This window comes from Ascaphus truei, chromosome 10 (assembly GCF_040206685.1).
Source record: "Ascaphus truei isolate aAscTru1 chromosome 10, aAscTru1.hap1, whole genome shotgun sequence".
NCBI classification, from domain to species: Eukaryota; Metazoa; Chordata; class Amphibia; order Anura; family Ascaphidae; genus Ascaphus; species Ascaphus truei.
This window is the reverse complement of record NC_134492.1, coordinates 13,394,061-13,415,302: the sequence shown is the minus strand read 5'-3', so window position 1 is coordinate 13,415,302 and position 21,242 is coordinate 13,394,061. Positions and strand designations below refer to the sequence as shown.

The 21,242-nt window shown below is 48.1% G+C and overlaps 1 protein-coding gene across 2 annotated transcripts in view; it reads left to right on the top strand.

The window, feature by feature from the left end:
- PDE4B (phosphodiesterase 4B) overlaps positions 1-21,242 on the top strand; it is a 239,350-nt gene that overhangs the window by 124,847 nt on the left and 93,261 nt on the right. The window lies entirely within an intron of this gene.

Sequence of the window (21,242 nt, the reverse complement as noted above, 5' to 3'; positions counted from 1 at the left end):
GCCCTTCTCTCCTGGCTCCCTACTACACTTCTGCCCTATTGCACCTACAATACTGCTAGCAGCCTGCTGCTTCCATATGTGCACTTACACTTATACCACAACCTTATCATAAATTCTTCAGGGCACTCCCACACTGTTTCCATTTGACTTCTGCACTCTTGTATCAAATATATATATATATATATATATATATATATATATATATATATATATATATATATATATATATATATATATATATATATATATATATATGCAAATATAGCTGTATGCTCATCTGCATGTCTTAGGCAGGTCTGCAACCCCGCCTTTCCCCATTATCACCAGCATACAGCACTTCCACTGCAGCAAGGGATTCTGGGAAATGACATGCAAATGAGCACACAGTGTCACTTTTTGCCTCAATAACCATTTTTAACATGGTTCCCTATAGGCTTAAGCTTGCTGCATGGTCACAGCTTTGAGCACAGCCAGGGTTAAGGTGCATACCCAGAAAACCACCCACAGACAGCTGTTTCGACCTTGATGGGTCTCATCAGTGTGGGGTTGATTTTAATGGGAATGCAAGAGAGGCTATGGGATAGGCTAAACCATAATACTGAGTTAAGTTATGGTGAGTAAAAAAAGTGACATTAACCCTCCACAGGAAAGCAAATATGCAAATATAGCTGTATGCTCATCTGCATGTCTTAGGCAGGTCTGCAACCCCGCCTTTCCCCATTATCACCAGCATACAGCACTTCCACTGCAGCAAGGGATTCTGGGAAATGACATGCAAATGAGCACACAGTGTCACTTTTTGCCTCAATAACCATTTTTAACATGGTTCCCTATAGGCTTAAGCTTGCTGCATGGTCACAGCTTTGAGCACAGCCAGGGTTAAGGTGCATACCCAGAAAACCACCCACAGACAGCTGTTTCGACCTTGATGGGTCTCATCAGTGTGGGGTTGATTTTACTGGGAATGCAAGAGAGGCTATGGGATAGGCTAAACCATAATACTGAGTTAAGTTATGGTGAGTAAAAAAAAGTGACAAAAACCCTCCACAGGAAAGCAAATATGCAAATATAGCTGTATGCTCATCTGCATGTCTTAGGCAGGTCTGCAACCCCGCCTTTCCCCATTATCACCAGCATACAGCACTTCCACTGCAGCAAGGGATTCTGGGAAATGACATGCAAATGAGCATATATATATATATATATATATTCTCACACTCCTGTTTATCTAATGTGGTTTCCTGTGTTGCAAAACAAGACTGGACTGTAATGTGTTTTAGAGAGTTACATGTCTAAAAGATTGGTCACGCATGTGTCAGATGTCTTGAAAATGGTGGGGTATGTGCAAATACAAAGTTAAATACATGTACAGTATGTGTTGCATTTGGTCAGGTATGCATACAATATTTGCAACACTGCACAAAATATTGTGCTGATCTACTGAAGTTTGTAGGTCAGAATATCATAGTCTATAATGCAATAGTATACATTCTCTCACACCCAAAACCTGTACTGCAGCTCATCATCCAGAAGAATCATTTGGTGATTTAGCTATGACATCCCGGTATCATATCCCTAAGACCACCTCTTCTCATGGAAACCCTGAAATGCATTTTTCGGTGGCTTTCTGTCTTGATAAGTTAGTATGTGCAGGCAGTAGATTTGGTGGAATTGAAAAGCTCCCAAAATAGGAATTTTCACAATAACATAAGCAGCTTGCTCAGGCAAACTCCTATCAGCATATCCCAATGTAGATTAGTGTCTGACTCACTCCCAGTTATCCTGCACGTCCACACAGTAAACATCTTGTCAGAGAAAAAGCTTATGTTCTCAGCCTTTAACAGTGTGCTATCTGCAGCTATCCAGGCCTAACATAAACAGGAATGTGAAGGAACCGAATGTCCATAATTTGCTGTCTTTGTAGAAAATCTGCCTTACTTTTTGGTAATAAAGTACAACAGTGGCAGAAGGGTCAGTTTCCCCAGGCAATGGTTGATTGTTGTACCCTGACCAAAGAACTCTACATACCCCAAGCTGTCTGCATAATAACCAGGGCCTGACCCCGTGCTTAGTGGGTCAAATTTGGGCCATGGGTCCATTGAACAAAGACAAACTGCCTGGCCAACCCTTAAACTGTAGAGAGAGCCACCAAGCTAGGGCCAACTGTTCGGGTGGCACCCAGCACCTGCCCTACTTTTTGCTGGATGAGTATAGGCCTCTGTTACAGGTCCTCCCTCTCCAGGCTGGCCTGGCAGATCTCCACCTGGAGGTCCGGTGGTCCCCTGGGCGGGGGATGAACCTACCCACCAGTTAAAGAGACAATTGTTTTTGTTTTTATATATGCAGCCATTGATTACTTTTATTGAAAACTAATTAGCTAAGCTGCCGATTTTGATTCGTTCTTATTCTCTTCGATCAGCAAAGATCCAAGGGTTCACTAAATGGCTGCCATTCAGTTTCATATCAATCCTTCAGTCAATGTAACTCAGCAGCTACAATGTATCCTGATATTGCTAAGGTAACATTATCTATTGTTACAGATTGCAGCTCAAACTGCTGGGAATATTGGCCACAAATGATCACAAACCGGAAAGTGTTGCAAAGATCTTGCACTGCTGGGGAGGTGGGCTAAAGCCTGCTTTAGAAATCAAAGGATGGTCAGTATATTAAAACTCATTAAAAATGGCATTAAGCGTTTAATTCAACATTTTTTTCATGCAGTAAGTATAATACTACATTGAACTGATTTTTTTTTAAACACACGCAGGATTTTGCATGGATTGCTCCTTTACATTCGGGCTTCTAGCAGTTCCCCTAGTATGTCCAACCGTATATCCGATAAATGCCCCAGTCTTTCCTGCTCTTCCATGCTGTCTATTCCTTTTGTGGCTTACGATCCCTCCCCCCACATGAATGGATGGACCTGCCGCCTGCTCTGCTGACTCTTCCTGGCTCCCCACATGCCTGTCAAGCTGTAGGTGTTTTGCCCTTACCCTTATAGGTATGTCTCAGACAATATTGCCCTCACACACCTCTATAAGGCCCCCAGCTTGGCACAATCTGTCTGTAGATGGAAGACTAGATCCAATGATTTGCCCTTCCCCAGGCCAAGCCACAATGGGAAGTCGCATTACATTGGGTCTCACATAATTTGCCTCTGCTGCTGTCAATCTTTGCATCAGACCCTCCCAAGACATACCTCACTGTCCCAGCCTCTGTATTCCCCTCCTGTAGTGCAGGAGGCCTAATCCCACATCGTATGGCCTGTCGTGTGGCCTTCTACCAGTCCAATGAATAAATAAGTGACCAACTAGCCACACCCACTGTGGCCGGCACAAGCGACTTACTGCAAGAGACAAGATGCATGTTACAACACCGGGAATGATTTTTTTCTCAGTCTTCGACAGTGCCTCAGATTTAGCCACTTTGAGCTGACACTGGGATATCCTGGAAACCTGACCTGTTGGGAGGGGTGGGGGGGATTCAGGACTGGAGTTGAGCACTCCTACCTCAGATAATCCTTGGTCCCACGGCCTCTGGATCCCTCAGTTCCTAAGATGCAAGCGGTTTTATCCACCTGTGAACAGAATAGGGCCCCCGGGGTCAGCTTAGCTCTGGCGGCCAATAGGAGACGATGACCTCATCGGGAGATGACCTCACGCCCCATACTTATATATATTTTTTATTTCTCACACCAGCACAAAAAATGACAGATAGAAACCAGGGGGTTTCGGAATTAGGGGGACCGTGGATCATCTTCACACGATCACACAGTTTAGGTACATTAAAAAAAAGTAGTTATTTTGCTTCATTATTTTTTTTAGATCTGTACAACAATTATTTCAACTTGATGTGAATCATTGTCATTAGAAAGCACGTTAATAGATGAAAATCAAATCAAACGTACATTACGATATAATAGACACACATTAGACACTAGTAGACATCGCTAAGTCAAAATTAATTGGCATTTAAAATCAGATGGGAATAAGTGACGTAGCATTTTACATACCGGCTATAAAAATACCAGATCGTAAGGTCAATACACATCACATATTCTGGTGGTTTAGAAAATGCCAGGGAAATATCAGGATAATATCACGGTGCTTAACCCTTCCCAAACAGCAGCAGCACACAATGTTGCATCCGCTATAAAGTATTTCATGTTGCAAATAGACAGCAATCTATCAATGCACCAGATCACCGAGATCACCTTGAGATCATTTCCAAGCTTACGTCATCCCAACATTCCAATACCTGCTTGCACATGGAAAAGACATGTGGAGAGCGTTTAGGACCATATGTAGTAAGCAATGTTAAACCCCAAGGAGCCTTAAGGCACTTATGGCTCATCCATGTGAATACCTAGTAAACATGCCGCAATTCTATACTATATATCTATATCTCTATCTCCATATCATGTGACAATGTATTATTCTACATTATTACCTAAGCTGGCAATCGTCTGGTGCTCCCGTTCTAAATATATAAAATCCTGATTGTGTGCCTAACGAAATGGCCGCCTTTTGACTTTGTGCTGCTGTCTGTGACATGCTGCAGCTGATATGTAACATTATATTACTGTGTAACAAATTATTGTTACAGCTTTCAGAGCGATGACCAGTCTGCTGTTTGGAACACGGCAACAGATCTGTTTGATACTTTGTTGCCAAAGGGCAGAGCTAAGAAAGGCGTGTGTGAGAGCCTGTTTCAAAAGAGAAAGTGAATATGACTCTCTAAAGGAGGATTAGCACATCAAAAAAAATCATTAACAATGTCATTGGGAGTTTAAAAAAATGCAGACGGTATTATCTAATACGACTGAACTAATTTATATTCAAATTAAATCATAACATTTTTCATGTGTTGCTGCTTTAAACCGTTCAGATGTGTAACCTCTTGCAGAATAGGGTGGAGATTTATAGTAACACAAAGTAGGGGCTTAGGTGTTTGTGATAAGTACTTTGGTGTATTGTTTTATTTTATTTCTCCTTCTGGAAGATTAACCCCTTCTCTGGCAGAGAGGCCACTGAACACATTGCACATCACTGCTGGTCTCTGGGAAAGTGACAGTGTTAGGGGGCATTGCCCTTTCTGTGCCATGCGTTGCCATAAACATTCACACTGAAAGAAAGTCACATCTTTTGCATTATAATCTGCATGCAGACATATTTCCACTGGCAGCAAAAAGGTTGTCAATATTCATGTGATACTATGCATTATGGTTATAGAAATATGTTACAAGTTAGGGTTTAGTTAGTAGTTCATTGGGTGTGCAATTCCAGTCCTCAAGAGCCACCAACAGGTCAGGGTTTCAAGATATCCCTGCTTCAGCACAGGTGACTCCATCTTCAACAGACAACGGCCTTCTTCAGAGTTATACTTTATTGTGGCACACACACGACATTTCAGCTGCTCACAGGCAGGCTCTCCCAAGGCAGAAGCTTCTGGTTATGGCACAAATAAAAGTAATAGTTTGAAGAAAGTTGAAATTGCCCATCTTTCTTTGGTCATCTACATCGGGGGGGAGGGGGGGGAGGCAACTCCAGTCCTCAACGGCCACCAACGGGCGAGGTATTAGGGGTATCCCAGCTTCAGCACATGTGGCGCAAACAGTGGCTCAGTCAATGACTAAGCCACAATAAAAATAATACTTTCAGGGAATATATAGTCGGTTCCGGTCTGATCCAGAGTAAGTATATAGGCTTAGGTACCCGTTACATCAGGATTTAGCGGAACAGCTTGCAGGGAAACAGTGATGTGAGAAACGGACTGGCTAATTTGGCCAATCCAGTGGGAATACGGCTAACAGTATGGGCAACACTTTGAGGACAGTATGGCATCCTTCTCTGCAAACTTAGCCTTCCTGATCCTTTAACAGACACTGGCTAATGTTACTACACTGGAAAAGAATAAACAGTGACAGCCCTACCAGCTGCAGACTGTATAGAACATATATATATACCGGTATATATATATATATATATCTTACATTGAGGACCCCAATCAGAACTCTGACGAATCTGCTTATAGAACAAAGGGTGGGGTTATATATACCTCTGTGTTCCCTATGATCACTGGTCATGGGGTAGAAAAGGGAGGGGTGAACTCTGAGGGATCCCACCCAGTTAACCCCTTAGGACAGTTAACCCCATATAGAAACCAGTAGCCACCCAAGAGGGGACTACACAATACTTCATATTTCATAGTAGATCTCCTCTTCCAAGATAACATTCCCTCTAGTGTTGTTCAAGTTCACCTGAAGCATAATAATTTCCAATAAGTGCATGGCTTGTATTGTTTAATGGCTTAATTAGTGTATGTGTTGGTCTGGAAAACATGACAGTCATGTAAAACATCCTATTAACCCACGTTGTTTATTCACGCTTGTTAGTAGAGACTGAGTCACCATTTTGGGATACATATGGTACCTTGGCCAGTGTCCTACATAGAAAAATACAGTTTGGGTAAAATATTGGGCGCTAAACTGACCGCTGTGTGAACTAGTTGGTTTGTTACAGACCTCACAATGTGGGATGTTTATCTCACCTTTAGGCATTTCTTTTTAATTACAAAGATATTGTAACTGGAAAGATACACAGACATATACATCGCACTTGCAAGTATGTACTGGGAAAGCAAGAACTGATTGTCCGAAGATCAATTTGATTTGCACAAGAAGGACTCGGGCAGGAGCCACAATCTAAATAATAATAATAGCATGTTCTTGTATAGCGCTGCTAGTTGTACGCAGCGCCTTACAGAGACATAAAGGACCAACAGCCTAACCACACAAAGCACAACACCGCCCTTTTTACACAAAAATAGATCCTGCCTATTTTTAGAAACTTGGGCACCAGATCCACAAAAGGGTGCCACACTTTAGCACTATTTTGTGGATTGTTATACATTAAACTGCAGTAGTAGCGATCAAAGCATTATCGCACGGAAACGCCCATCGCTATCAGTGTGGATCACACTGATAGCGCCCCGAACAGCACTATCGCAGTTAAATAAATAAGTAATTTTCTATTGTCCGGAGAAGCCGTTCTGGGCGCGGAGAAGCCGTTCTGGGTGTTTTCGTCTCCAACGGCTGCTTCAGACAATATAGAATGGGGCCGTCACAAAACCAAGTGCTTCAAACTGCTTCTAATTCCATGGCAATTTATAATGCAGGTCATAGACTAAAGGAGGGGCCATCTTTACAACTCCCATACACGTGTGACATTGGGCAAGGAAACCACTGGTATTTCAGCAATAAAGAGAGAGCAGTCGGTTGTATGTATTCTATTCCTGTTTAATATATTATATGGCTTCCAGAATGTGTTAATAACTTTCTACAAACCAATGTATCCACTCTTGTACTTCTGTTAACCCGAGGGTCCTGGGACATGCATATTTTGATGATTTGCATACTTCTTGTAGCACTGGGAAGAAATGAGTATCCATTCCTGGAGAATTTCCACAAACTCTTTGCAACCGTCCGGTGAAATGATAAGAGTGAATCCTTACATTTCCGCATCACAAAGGCAACCTCGAACAATCCTTTTTGCAATGTTCAGTTGTCTTTGTAAATAATGTGGATCCAACCTAAAATGCTTAAGGATAAAACAGTAGTTTGCAGTTAGTTGGTGGCTGTGACTCTGCTGTATTATACTGTGTATTTTGTGAAATATTGCACTTAAATGGTTATGGCACAAGCTCATACACAAAGCATCTCTATGGCACAATCTCTTTACCCCATCCATTGCTAGCAGTGGTTTTTCCTCTGTTCATTCCTGCAGAACTACTGTATGAGCTTTTGGGTAACAGAAAAAACCCCCAAAAAACATATATACAGTATATATATATATATATATATATATATATACATACACACACACACACACACACACACACACACACACACACACACACACACACAGATATATAAATAGTTCACAAAATGAAAATATATAATACAGTAGGAGCTCAGACCTATTTTATTTGTGAAAAGGTCCGCGTTGCTTAGTGTTTTTTGGTACGATGCATAAGATGGGGTGATTATTTTGGACACCGTCCCAGTTGCAGCAGTGAGTCATCGTAACAGTAGTGATATGAGGCTCTATTTATCACTGCTCGTCTGAGCATCTCGCCGTGAGTTCATCTAGAAATTATATCATTATTCCTTGTGGATGGCTACTTCTGATTGGTTTGCAATTAGAAAAATGTGCTCCAATTTAGCATTCTGAAATTAGGTTTTTAGGGTTGCATTCCCAAATGTAAACGGCAATGCTGCTAATAGCCACTGCACTTTATTGTGCCAATTAAGAAGAAAAAAAAGTCTGTTAATTAATATATCAGGCAGTGTGGTGTAGTCATCTAAGATTGGATTCTTTTACAGGCAGTGATACCTTTTAGTGCGCCGACCACCAAGGACAGCAGAGGGTGCAAAGAAAAATGAAGTGAATGTGCCAGCAACCAGGGGTGGCCAACTCCAGTCCTCAAGGGCAACCAACAGGTCAGGTTTACAGCATATCCCTGATTCAGCACAGGTATCTCAATCAGTGGCTCAGTCGAGCCACTGATTGAGCCACCTGTGCTGAAACTGAGACTGATTCAGCCACCTGTGCTGAAGCTGGGACTGATTGAGCCACCTGTGCTGAGGCAGGGATATCCTGAAAACCTGACCTGTTGGTGGTCCTTGAAGACGGGAGTTGGCTACCCCTGCGGTAACCCATTCAAAGACTGAATCAGAGAGGTCCACGGAGTTCAGTATATTGTTCTAAATTCTCAGGGTTCATAATCCTGCAGTTTAAACACAGGAAATCCCAGCAAATGTGTCCTTCTGTCCACTCGTTTCTGGAGATCAAGAGGACGGTCATCTTCTAAAACTGGGGCCAAAATTTTCTTCAATTGCATTAGTTATGTCAGAGTAGCCTCAAGTTCAAAAAGATCAGGTTGTATTGGTGAGGTATGGAGTTTCTGGCCCTTGCTCGATATGCTTTGAAGCTGCTGCCCCATGTCGGGGAAGCTGCTGCCCCATGTCGGGGAAGCTGCTGCCCCATGTCGGGGAAGCTGCTGCTCCATGTCGGGGAAGCTGCTGCCCCATGTCGGGGAAGCTGCTGCCCCATGTCGGGGAAGCTGCTGCCCCATGTCGGGGAAGCTGCTGCCCCATGTCGGGGAAGCTGCTGCCCCATGTCGGGGAAGCTGCTGCCCCATGTCGGGGAAGCTGCTGCCCCATGTCGGGGAAGCTGCTGCCCCATGTCGGGGAAGCTGCTGCCCCATGTCGGGGAAGCTGCTGCCCCATGTCGGGGAAGCTGCTGCCCCATGTCGGGGAAGCTGCTGCCCCATGTCGGGGAAGCTGCTGCTCCATGTCGGGGAAGCTGCTGCTCCTCCATGTCGGGGAAGCTGCTTCCCCATGTCGGGGAAGCTGCTTCCCCATGTCGGGGAAGCTGCTGCTCCATGTCGGGGAAGCTGCTGCCCCATGTCGGGGAAGCTGCTGCCCCATGTCGGGGAAGCTGCTGCCCCATGTCGGGGAAGCTGCTGCCCCATGTCGGGGAAGCTGCTGCCCCATCTCGGGGAAGCTGCTGCTCCATGTCGGGGAAGCTGCTGCTCCTCCATGTCGGGGAAGCTGCTTCCCCATGTCGGGGAAGCTGCTGCCCCATGTCGGGGAAGCTGCTGCCCCATGTCGGGGAAGCTGCTGCTCCATGTCGGGGAAGCTGCTGCTCCATGTCAGGGAAGCTGCTGCTCCATGTCGGGGAAGCTGCTGCTCCATGTCGGGGAAGCTGCTGCTCCATGTCGGGGAAGCTGCTGCTCCATGTCGGGGAAGCTGCTGCTCCATGTCGGGGAAGCTGCTGCTCCTCCATGTCGGGGAAGCTGCTTCCCCATGTCGTGGAAGCTGCTTCCCCATGTCGGGGAAGCTGCTGAGGCCCACTCATGTTAACTTATCTCGACATTACCACATTGTAGCGCAGGTTCTGACAAGCTGCAGGGCCATATTTGCTAAGCCGTGCTATGCCTTTCTAGTTATGCATGGTCCTTATACAGGAGCTCAATTATGTGAATGGACCATAAAGTGTCTTCCGCCACCTGCAGGTGTCTTATGGCATTGCACCGCTTGTCAGATATGTACCGTGTACAGCAAATAAAAATACATGTGAGCACCTTCACATGTCAGACAGGTCTGCAGCCCGGCCTTTCCCCCATCATCTCTTGGCATACAGTGCTTCCGCTGCAGCCAGGGATTCTGGGTAATGACATGCAAATGAGGACAGTCTCGCCTTTTGCTTCTCATCCATTTTAACATGGAGCCCTAAAAGCTTATGTACCATAATTGTGGAATAATACTGTGCGATAACTGGACTCAAAACACCCGCTGGATCTGTATCCGAGCCCCGCACCCTGTACGCGCAGGACAAAAAGTCTGCTCCTGCTCTGGTCATCAAATAAAACCAAACGCCTGTTAGAGCTGCTAATTCCCCCCGCCCCCCCCATCCACATCCCCGTCCCCAGCTTTACATAACCGAGGAGGGTCACACTGTTTCCGACAGCTGAATAGTCACAGGCTTAGGGTTCGTTCTCCGACCAATTGTAAGCTGGTGCCACCGGGAAAGGACTCTGGGTTTCTATTTGTGACCCAATGGCGTGATTGTTTGTGCCCCCAACTACATATAACAAACTGGCACAAACTAATTACAAATATCTCGGGAGCTGGGAGGTCGCTGGAGGTCAGGGGACCACAGGTGGGTTCGGGGAGGGATGCTGCGTTAACCCTTTTGCTGCCACAGAGACCAGCAAAAGCCAAACGGTTAAACAGAAAGATTGGAGCAGATCTTTAAAAGGCCTTTTTTTTATAGTAAAAAGAATAAAAAATATTTCCTTTTTCTTTGAGTAGGAAGTCTATAACCTTAAAATAAAGTGAGTGAGACCCGCTGACCCGCTGAGTGAGACCCCGCTGAGTGAGACCCCGCTGACCCGCTGAGTGAGACCCCGCTGACCCGCTGAGTGAGACTCTGCTGACCCGCTGAGTGAGACCCCGCTGACCCGCTGAGTGAGACCCCGCTGACCCGCTGAGTGAGACCCCGCTGACCCGCTGAGTGAGACCCCGCTGAGTGAGACCCTGCTGACCCGCTGAGTGAGACCCCGCTGAGTGAGACTCCGCTGAGCCGCTGAGTGAGACCCACGCTGAGCCGCTGAGTGAGACCCCGCTGAGCCGCTGAGTGAGACCCCGCTGAGCCGCTGAGTGAGACCCCGCTGAGCCGCTGAGTGAGACCCCGCTCAGCGAGACCCCGCTGACCCGCTGAGTGAGACCCCGCTGAGTGAGACCCCGCTGAGCCGCTGAGTGAGACCCCGCTGAGTGAGACCCACGCTGAGCCGCTGAGTGAGACCCCGCTGACCCGCTGAGTGAGACCCCGCTGAGCCGCTGAGTGAGACCCACGCTGACCCGCTGAGTGAGACCCCGCTGAGCCGCTGAGTGAGACCCCGCTGAGCCGCTGAGTGAGACCCCGCTGAGCCGCTGAGTGAGACCCCGCTGAGTGAGACCCCGCTGAGCCGCTGAGTGAGACCCCGCTGAGTGAGACCCTGCTGAGCCGCTGAGTGAGACCCCGCTGAGCCGCTGAGTGAGACCCCGCTGAGCCGCTGAGTGAGACCCTGCTGAGCCGCTGAGTGAGACCCCGCTGAGCGAGACCCTGCTGACCCACTGAGCGAGACCCCGCTGAGCCGCTGAGTGAGACCCCACTGAGCCGCTGAATGAGACCCCACTGAGCCGCTGAGTGAGACCCCGCGGACCCGCTGAGTGAGACCCCGCTGAGCCGCTGAGTGAGACCCTGCTGAGCCGCTGAGTGAGACCCCGCTGAGCGAGACCCTGCTGACCCGCTGAGCGAGACCCCGCTGAGCCGCTGAGTGAGACCCCACTGAGCCGCTGAATGAGACCCCACTGAGCCGCTGAGTGAGACCCCGCGGACCCGCTGAGTGAGACCCCGCGGACCCGCTGAGTGAGACCCCGCTGACTCGCTGAGTGTGACCCCGCTGACCCGCTGAGTGAGACCCTGCTGAGCGAGACCCCGCTGACCCACTGAGCGAGACCCCGCTGACCCGCTGAGTGAGACCCTGCTGAGCCGCTGAGTGAGACCCCGCTGAGCCGCTGAGTGAGACTCCGCTGAGTGAGACCCCGCTGAGCCGCTGAGTGAGACCCCGCTGAGTGAGACCCCGCTGAGTGAGACCCCGCTGAGTGAGACCCCGCTGAGCCGCTGAGTGAGACCCCGCTGAGTGATACCCCGCTGAGCCGCTGAGTGAGACCCCGCTGAGCCGCTGAGTGAGACCCCGCTGAGTGAGACCCTGCTGAGCCACTGAGTGAGACCCCGCTGAGCGAGACCCCGCTGACCCACTGAGCGAGACCCCGCTGACCCGCTGAGCGAGACCCCGCTGAGCCGCTGAGCGAGACCCCGTTGAGCCGCTGAGCGAGACCCCGTTGAGCCGCTGAGCGAGACCCCGCTGACCCGCTGAGCGAGACCCAGCTGAGCCACTGAGTGAGACCCCGCTGACCCGCTGAGTGAGACCCCGCTGAGCGAGACCCCACTGAGCCGCTGAGTGAGACCCCGCTGACCCGCTGAGTGTGACCCCGCTGAGCCGCTGAGTGAGACCCCGCAGAGCGAGACCCCGCTGAGCCGCTGAGTGAGACCCCGCTGACCCGCTGACCCGCTGAGTGTGACCCCGCTGAGCCGCTGAGTGAGACCCCGCTGACCCGCTGAGCGAGACCCCGCTGACCCGCTGAGCGAGACAAGCTGTTCTACAGCAGTCGCCCGAGGCTTTATTTGCATGGTGCTACATGGACACACTAGCTCGAGGGCGGCCAACTCCAGTCCTCAGTAGAATATCCCTGCTTCAGCACAGGTGGCTCAATCGGTGGCTCAGGCTTTGACTGAGCCACTGATTGAGCCACCTGTGCTGAAGCAGGGATATCCTGCAAACCTGACCTGTTGGTGGCCCTTGAAGACTGGTGTTGGCCGCCCTTGTATTAGCTCTTTGAAAATTGCTAATGTTTTGCTATTTGACACTACAGGATTTTACTCCCGCCTGTTACATAAGGTCACAGTGACTCTGTTCCCCAGTGATTATTGAAATGACAGCATTTGGTGACATTGTCACAGCGTGTTGGCCAGTTTGAAAGCGTAACAAAGGTTTCATGTTTCCAACTCCAATTGTTAACTTGTAACGATTGCGTTGGTGCAGCAGGTGTGCCCCGCGATGTGCCCTCCTGGCCTTTCACCTGGTACATTATTCAGGCCATTCTGTGTTTTTATTGATGAAAGGGATCACCTGGTTGTAGCAGAAAAATAAATAAATAATGGACCAGTTTGCTACATTGGCTGAGGCGCCCCCCCCCCCTGTCTGTAGCAGAAAGAAGGTTCAAGGTAACACTGGTGCTATGCCATAAACAGCAATGGTGCAAGAAACCATTCTATAGCCAGTTCACTTGAATCGGCCATATGGTGTTTTCCGGTGCTCAAAGGTGTTGCATGGCATAGCACTGCTTAGAAAATATGGGCCAATATGCTTTGCTGCATTGAAGCTACACTCCATAGTGCGCATATGGAAATAATAACACTCTAAGGGAAGGACAGATTTTGTATACAGTGGATTTAAACGTTTCAGTGCGAGAGACAGACTGTACCATCCCTCTCGTGAATAACCCGCCTCCTATTCAGTTCTCCTTTCGAAAAATATATAATAATCATTAGGAGACTTGAAATAAATATTTAATACATGCCCAAAAAACCATTGCTTGTAAGGCTCATTTTGTGATATAATTGGGATGTACGTATTACTGCAGGGCGGCCAACTCCAGTCCTCAAGGGCCACCAACTGGTCAGGTTTTAAGGATATCCCTGCTTCAGCAAAGGTGGCTCCATCAGGTGTGCTGAAGTAGGGATATCCTTAAAACCTAGACCTGTTATAAATAAATAACAACATTTATATAGTCCTAGCTCTTATCCAGGGTGCGGTACCTTAGTTAGTAAAACAATGGTGGGGTTACATACTGTATAGATTAAATTATGGAGTAATTGTTAAGAAGTCTTTGTAGTGGGCAAGGGTGGGAACATTATGGTCGGGCTATGGGTTGGGAGCATTGAGAGATTGCTTAGTTGGTGGGTAGGGGTAGGGGTTGGGGTCAGGTCTCTGGATTTAGTCTTGTCGGTGGCATGGTGATGGGTCTGATAGTGGAGCCAATTAGATCGGTGATGTGGGTGACTTCGGAGGGCTTTGGAGAGACGTTAGGAAGGGGTGAGGCTAGGGGGAGATCATTGGCATTTGGGAGGATGGGGGATGGGATAGGAGATTAACAAGGGATTATGGAATGTGATGGAAAAGAGATGAGTTGGCTTCTGAAGATAGCGAGGAGGCAGATTATATGAGGTGGAGGAGCTTGTTCCAGTGGAGGGGGGCGAGTAAGGCAAATGATCGGACTCGAGAGGAGGCACACGGCGGTTAGGGGGGAGTGAGGATTGTGGGTGTCATGGAGGGATGAGGACGAGAAGGGGTGTAGCGAGAGATGAGTGCTCCAAGTTAAGGGGGAGGGGCATGTCCATGGAGATATTTGTAGACCAGTGAGAAATTTTAAGAGGGATGGGTAGCCAGTGAAGTTGGGTGAGGAGAGGGGCGGCTTGGGCAGAGAGAAGGAGACTGAGAAGTGTATGGGCTGCAGCATTTGGGTTTGTTGGAGGGGTATGGAGGAGTAGAGATTGAGAAGAAGGCAGTTACGGATGAAGATAAGAGAGTGGCTGATAAGTTTGGCTGAGAAGATAGAAATGAGTCGACACATTTTTCTTATGTTATACAGGTGGTAGTGATGGAGATGCTGTGTTGGGTGAAGAGGAGGGAGGGATTAAAGGTGACTCCAAGAATGGTGGGAAGGGAGGAAAAAGCAGGAAAATAGATAACTTAGGTCTTAGCTGGGTCAATTTGGTGGAAGTGGGAGGGCATCCAGGTGGATATGGCAGAAAGGCACGCAGAAATATGGGTGGAAAGTTTGGGTGAGAATAGTAGGAAGGAGAAGTAGATTTTGATGTCTGCAAAAAAATGGATGTTGAACACATGGGAAGAGATGAGGTCAAAGAGGGGGACAATGTAGATGGTAAAGAGGAGAGGACTAAGGCACGTTCTATAGTGCCGGGCGCATGCTATGCCGTGCGCGCGCGTGGAATTGTAGTTGGCTGACGTCAGTCAGCCTTTCTATACAAGGGCCGCGCGCGCACGGCAGGGAGAGGGGAACCGACCGACAGCGGCGAAGATGAAGAAATTAATCTTTTCGCGCCACTACCGGCTCTGAATGTATGTATATATATATGTGTGCGTGTGTATATATATGCATGTGTGTGTGTGTGTGTGTGTGTATGTATTTGTGTGTCTACACAATATGGTAAAAATAAAAATTTTATTAATGTTTTTTGTTTTTAATAAATTACACACACGCACACGCACACGCACACGCACACGCACACGCACACACATACACATACCTATACACATAAACACACTCAACACAGTATACTCAAGAAAAGCATGCGGCACGTGCACGCGCGTTCGCATAGGCACGCACGGGCGCATGCTGTATATAACAGCCCTAAGGATGGGGACTTGGGTCATGCCCACTTGGAGGCTGGTGGGCAGAGAGAATGAATTGTTGAAGGTGATGGAGGAGGAGCGGTGGGAGAGAGTATGAGAGCCATGAGAGGGCGGTATTAGTAGTGCCAAGGTTGGTGAGTGTGGAGATGAATGAGATGATCGACGATGTCAAAGACTGAAGAGTGGTGGATGAGGATAGTGGAGAGTTTGGAGTGGCGAGCTTGGGGGAGAAAGTTGTGGATGGTGAGGAGGGCAGTTTCAGTAGAGTGTGAGAGACGGAAGACAGGCTGGACATTGGGAAGGAGGGAATGGGTGTGGATGAAGGTAGTGAGTTGGTTGTGAACCCTGTTGGTGGCCCTTGAGGACTGGAGTTGGCCATTCCTGCATTACTTAGTGATGAGCTGAGACCAGGACATCAACAAAATCCTTACTTCTATGGGTAAATAGTGGGATTCACTCACAAAATCCTTACTTCTATGAGTAAATAGTAGGATACACTCATTAGCCTCCTTCGGGCATTGAAAAAAGGGATCCAAGTAGTCATTAAAATGCCTCTTTAAACATCAGCTAAACAATAAAGGTCACATCTGTCTCCCCAACATAAGTTGTATTATTTGTTGTCTGGGAATAAGCGATGCTGCTGCTCTATGTAGAAATCTTCGTTACCCATCAAGCAAGCCAAATTAATGATGGCATAATTAGCATTTCTGCTGTCTTCCTTCCTTTTGATCCCATTCTCTCCAATCCCTTTTGGGCTGTACATGGTATTTAACACTTATACGCTCGGTGGCCATTATCCATCGGTAGCATTACACGATGACTATGTCCCTCTGGTGAATAGACCTCTTAGATTTTTGGGATCATTACCTTTAATTGTTGGGAGTGATGTGATACTTGCAGGGTCTGTTTCATGTACTCTTTTATTATTCCGTGTTCAGACTGATCTGAAAATGGGTATTCTGCCTGCCATTGTTTCTACGCTGAATTATATTACCTTCCCAATTATATATTCTCTCCCCAATATGCTTCTTTTATCCAAAGAAATGGACAGTGGGCTTAACTCTTCTTGCAGCATCATTTTTTTTGCCATGGATATGGCATTAGATTTTTGTTCTATTTCATACATATCTAATATAAAAACCCTCGCGGACTCATTACCTCCTTTCTTGCTCAGCGAGAGTAAAGTATATTAAAATAAGTGGTGGGTATTGTGCTTGAAGGCGGGAGACCGAATCCAGCGCCTCTTTGTGCGCTGGTTATGAAAAAGATGTCTGCTGTGAAGAAGAAAAGAAGTCTCCTTTTTAAAGAAGCCCTTTTATTTGCCAAGAAACGTGCAACTGTAAGTCTGGAAATGAGGAAAATTGGTGGTACTCCATACCTTCCAGTATTGTTGCACATTAGCCACTACTGTTTCTCATTGACTTTCTTACAACACTCATTTTACCATGTTATTCCCAAATGTTAAAACATTTGGCTGCTATCGGTTTTATATTCTCTTGGGAATGTTAGTTGGCTTATACCAGGGTTGGCCAACTCCAGACCTCAAGGGCCACCAACAGGTCAGGTGTTCTGGATATCCCTGCTTCAGCACAGGGGGCTCAATCAGTGGCTCAGTCGGAATCTGAACCGGAAAAAGAAAAAAGAAATGAACTCCCAGCGGCCACAAAAGCCTGCTATTTCTGTCACTCGCTGTGATTATATATATACTGCACCCCTGTACTGAGTGTGATTATATATACTGCGCCCCTGTACTGAGTGTGATTATATATACTGCGCCCCTGTACTGAGAGTGATTATATATACTGCGCCCCTGTACTGAGTGTGATTATATACATATATATACTGCGCCCCTGTACTGAGTGTGATTATATACTGCGCCCCTGTACTGAGTGTGATTATATATACTGCGCCCCTGTACTGAGTGTGATTATATATACTGCGCCCCTGTACTGAGTGTGATTATATATACTGCGCCCCTGTACTGAGTGTGATTATATATACTGCGCCCCTGTACTGAGTGTGATTATATATACTGCGCCCCTGTACTGAGTGTGATTATATATATATATACTGCACCCCTGTACTGAGTGTGATTATATATACACTGCGCTCCTGGACTGAGTGTTATTATATATATACTGCACCCCTGTACTTAGTGTGATTATATATACTGCGCCCCTGTACTTAGTGTGATTATATATACTGTGCCCCTGTACTTAGTGTGATTATATATACTGCGCCCCTGTACTTAGTGTGATTATATATACTGCGCCCCTGTACTGAGTGTGATTATATATATACTGCGCCCCTGTAGGGGTTGAGAGAGAAGTAGGGGGGTTGAGAGAGAAGTAGGGGGTGAGAAAGGAAGAGAAGGAGGGGGTGAGAGAGGTAGAGAAGGAGGGGGTGAGAGAGGTAGAGAAGGAAGGGGGTGAGAGGTAGAGACGGTGGGGTTAGAGGAAGAGGCGAAGGCGGGGTGAGAGAAGAGGAGAAGCCGGGGGTGAGAGGAGAAGAGGAGAAGCCGGAGGTGAGAGGAGAAGAGGAGAAGGCGGGGTGAGAGGAGAAGAGGAGAAGGCGGGGGTGAGAGGAGAAGAGGAGGAGAAGGTGGGGGTGAGAGAAAAAGAGGAGACGGCGGGGGTGAGAGAAGAATAGGAGAAAGTGGGGTGAGAGGTAGAGACGGTGGGGTTAGAGGAAGAGGAGAAGGCAGGGGTGAGAGGAGAAGAACAGGAGAAGGCGGGGTGAGAGGAGAAGAGGAGAAGGCGGGGGTGAGAGAAGAAGAGGAGAAGGCGGGGGTGAGAGGAGAAGAGGAGAAGGCGGGGGTGAGGAGAAGGCGGGGTGAGAGGAGAAGGGGAGAAGGCGGGGGTGAGAAAAGAAGAAGAGGAGAAGGCGGGATGAGAGGAGAAGAAGATGAGAAGGCGGGGGTGAGGAGAAGAAGAGGAGAAGGCGGGGGTGAGAGAAGAAGAAGAGAAGGCGGGGGTGAGAGGAGAAGAAGAGGAGAAGGCGGGGTGAGAGAAGAAGAAGAGGAGAAGGCGGGGTGAGAGAAGAAGAAGAGGAGAAGGTGGGGGTGAGAGAAGAAGATGAGAAGGCGGGGGTGAGAGGAGAAGAGGAGGAGAAGGCGGGGGTGAGAGGAGAAGAAGAGGAGAAGGCGGGGGTGAGAGAAGAAGAAGAGGAGAAGGTGGGGGTGAGAGAAGAAGAGAAGGCGGGGGTGAGAGGAGAAGAGGAGAAGTCGGGGGTGAGAGAAGAAGAAGAGGAGAAGGCGGGGTGAGAGGAGAAGAGGAGAAGGCAGGGGTGAGAGGAGAAGAGGAGGAGAAGGCGGGGTGAGAGGAGAAGAAGAGGAGAAGGCGGGGGTGAGAGGAGAAGAGGAGGAGAAGGCGGGGGTGAGAGGAGAAGAAGAGGAGAAGGCGGGGGTGAGAGAAGAAGAGGAGAAGGTGGGGGTGAGAGAAGAAGAAGAGAAGACGGGGGTGAGAGGAGAAGAGGAGAAGTCGGGGGTGAGAGAAGAAGAAGAGGAGAAGGCGGGGGTGAGAGGAGAAGAGGAGAAGGAGGGGTGAGAGGAGAAGAGGAGGAGAAGGCGGGCTGAGAGGAGAAGAAGAGGAGAAGGCGGGGTGAGAGAAGAAGAGGAGAAGGCGGGGGTGAGAGGAGAAGAGGAGAAGGCGGGGGTGAGAGGAGAAGAGGAGGAGGCGGGGGTGAGAGGAGAAGAAGAGGAGAAGGCGGGGTGAGAGAAGATGAGGAGAAGCAGGGGTGAGAGAAAGAGGAGAGGGAAGGGGGTGGAGAAGGGGGCGAGAGGTAGAGAAGGAGGGGTGAGAGGAACAGGAGGAGGGGGTGAGAGGAAGGGGGAAGGTGGGATGAGAGAAGAAGAGAAGGAGGTGGGTGGGAGAAGAGGAGAGGGCGAGAGAGGAAGGGGAAAGGAGGGTGATTGAGGAAGAGTAGGAGGGGGTGATTGAGGAGGAGGGGGGGTCAGACGAGAGAGGATGAGGAGGGGGGTGAGATAGAATGGGGCTATAATAAACACCCGGGGAGTAGGGCTGAAGGTTCACCTAGGCCTGGGGTGCGGAATACCCTTGTCCCAGGACATACGTGAAAACGAGAGGTATCTCTCCATATATTAGTTCCTGGTAACACATTTTATAAATAAATAAACCGAGCCCGAGTGTATAGGGATAACTATTTTTACAGATCGGCGTACATATATTTCGGTATTAGGGTTACTGTATTAATCCCGGAGCGCCATCTACTGGCATTGCAATGCATAGACATTTCTATTGTAATACATTAATAAATGGCGCTGATGGAGATCCCAGAGATGAGGTCTAATATTAAACAACATTCACTTGCCAGTTTCCCATAGAAGACGATAATTAAGCCTTAAAGCTGCATGCAGGACCTCCCAGGGCCATACTGAGCCAGTGGCAGGGGTGTGTTATACCTAGGATATGGAGCTTTTATTTATAGGTACTTGCAAATATTTGTAAAATGTTGGTGTATAAGCCGGAAAGATGAGACACAGGGGGAATTTGATCTTCTTTTGCTATTCGCTTTTGTGTGATATCACTGTGTTGAACAAGAGCTTGCACAAGCAAAGCCCCCTCTTGTCTTCCTCCTTGAGCGAATTGGCCTTTAAACAAAGACTGAGTGGGCTAGAGCAGGGGTGCGCGAGATTTTCTGGGGGGGTGGGGGGTGGTGCGGCAGTTACAGAGGTCCCGCGCTCTATCCCAAGGCATTTAAAGTGAATTCCGGGGGACCACGCAAGGCCTCTGTAACTAACTTCCACCGAGTCATCGACATGGTAACCCGGTGTCAAATGACACCGCTGGGTCACGTTTGCCATGACAACGTGTCGTCACATGGCCCCGCTGTGTCATTTGACGCCGAGCGGGGTGGGGTCGGAGCGCTAGCAGGGGGGCGCAGGGGGGGGGGGGAGATTGCGTACCCCTGGGATTGAGATTGAGAAGAGATTGAGTAAATACTTCATAAACCGCCGCTCCCCATTCAGAGTCCCAGCTGACGAGACAATCTTTCTTAATTTCCAGACATTGAAAAAGTATATTCCGGCGACATTAAGTTGTCAACGTCCCGAAGCCAAGTACTACAAACATTATCTCGCATCAGTCGCTTAGATGTGGGTTAGAGATGGCTCCACGTTTGTTGGTCATCATTAAGATATGTATGATTGTGTCATAATCATAACTATAATGATAATAATTTGTTACATTTTTGTTACAGTTTTAAATAGTCATTTGACCTCATTGATAGGGTCATGAATAAATGCCCATAATTGCAACCTGTTTATTGTTGGTCTTCCCATCTTCCCGTCCCTTCTACGGTCAATTCTAAGTGCCGTAACCAGGCTCATTAAACATCACCCACCACTCCTCCTCCTGCTGCCCCACTGTGCAAATCCCTACATTGGTTATCAATACCCTACAGCAGGGGGTGGCCAACTCCAGTCCTCAAGACCCCCCCCCCCCAACAAGTCAGATTTTAAGGATATCCCTGCTTCAGCACAGGTTGCTCAGTCTTTGGCTGAGCCACTGATTGAGCCACCTGTGCTGAAGCAGGGATATCCTGACCACCTGACCTATTGGTGGCCCTTAAGGACTGGAGTTGGCCACCCCTGCCCTACAGAGTCACATTCATGTCAC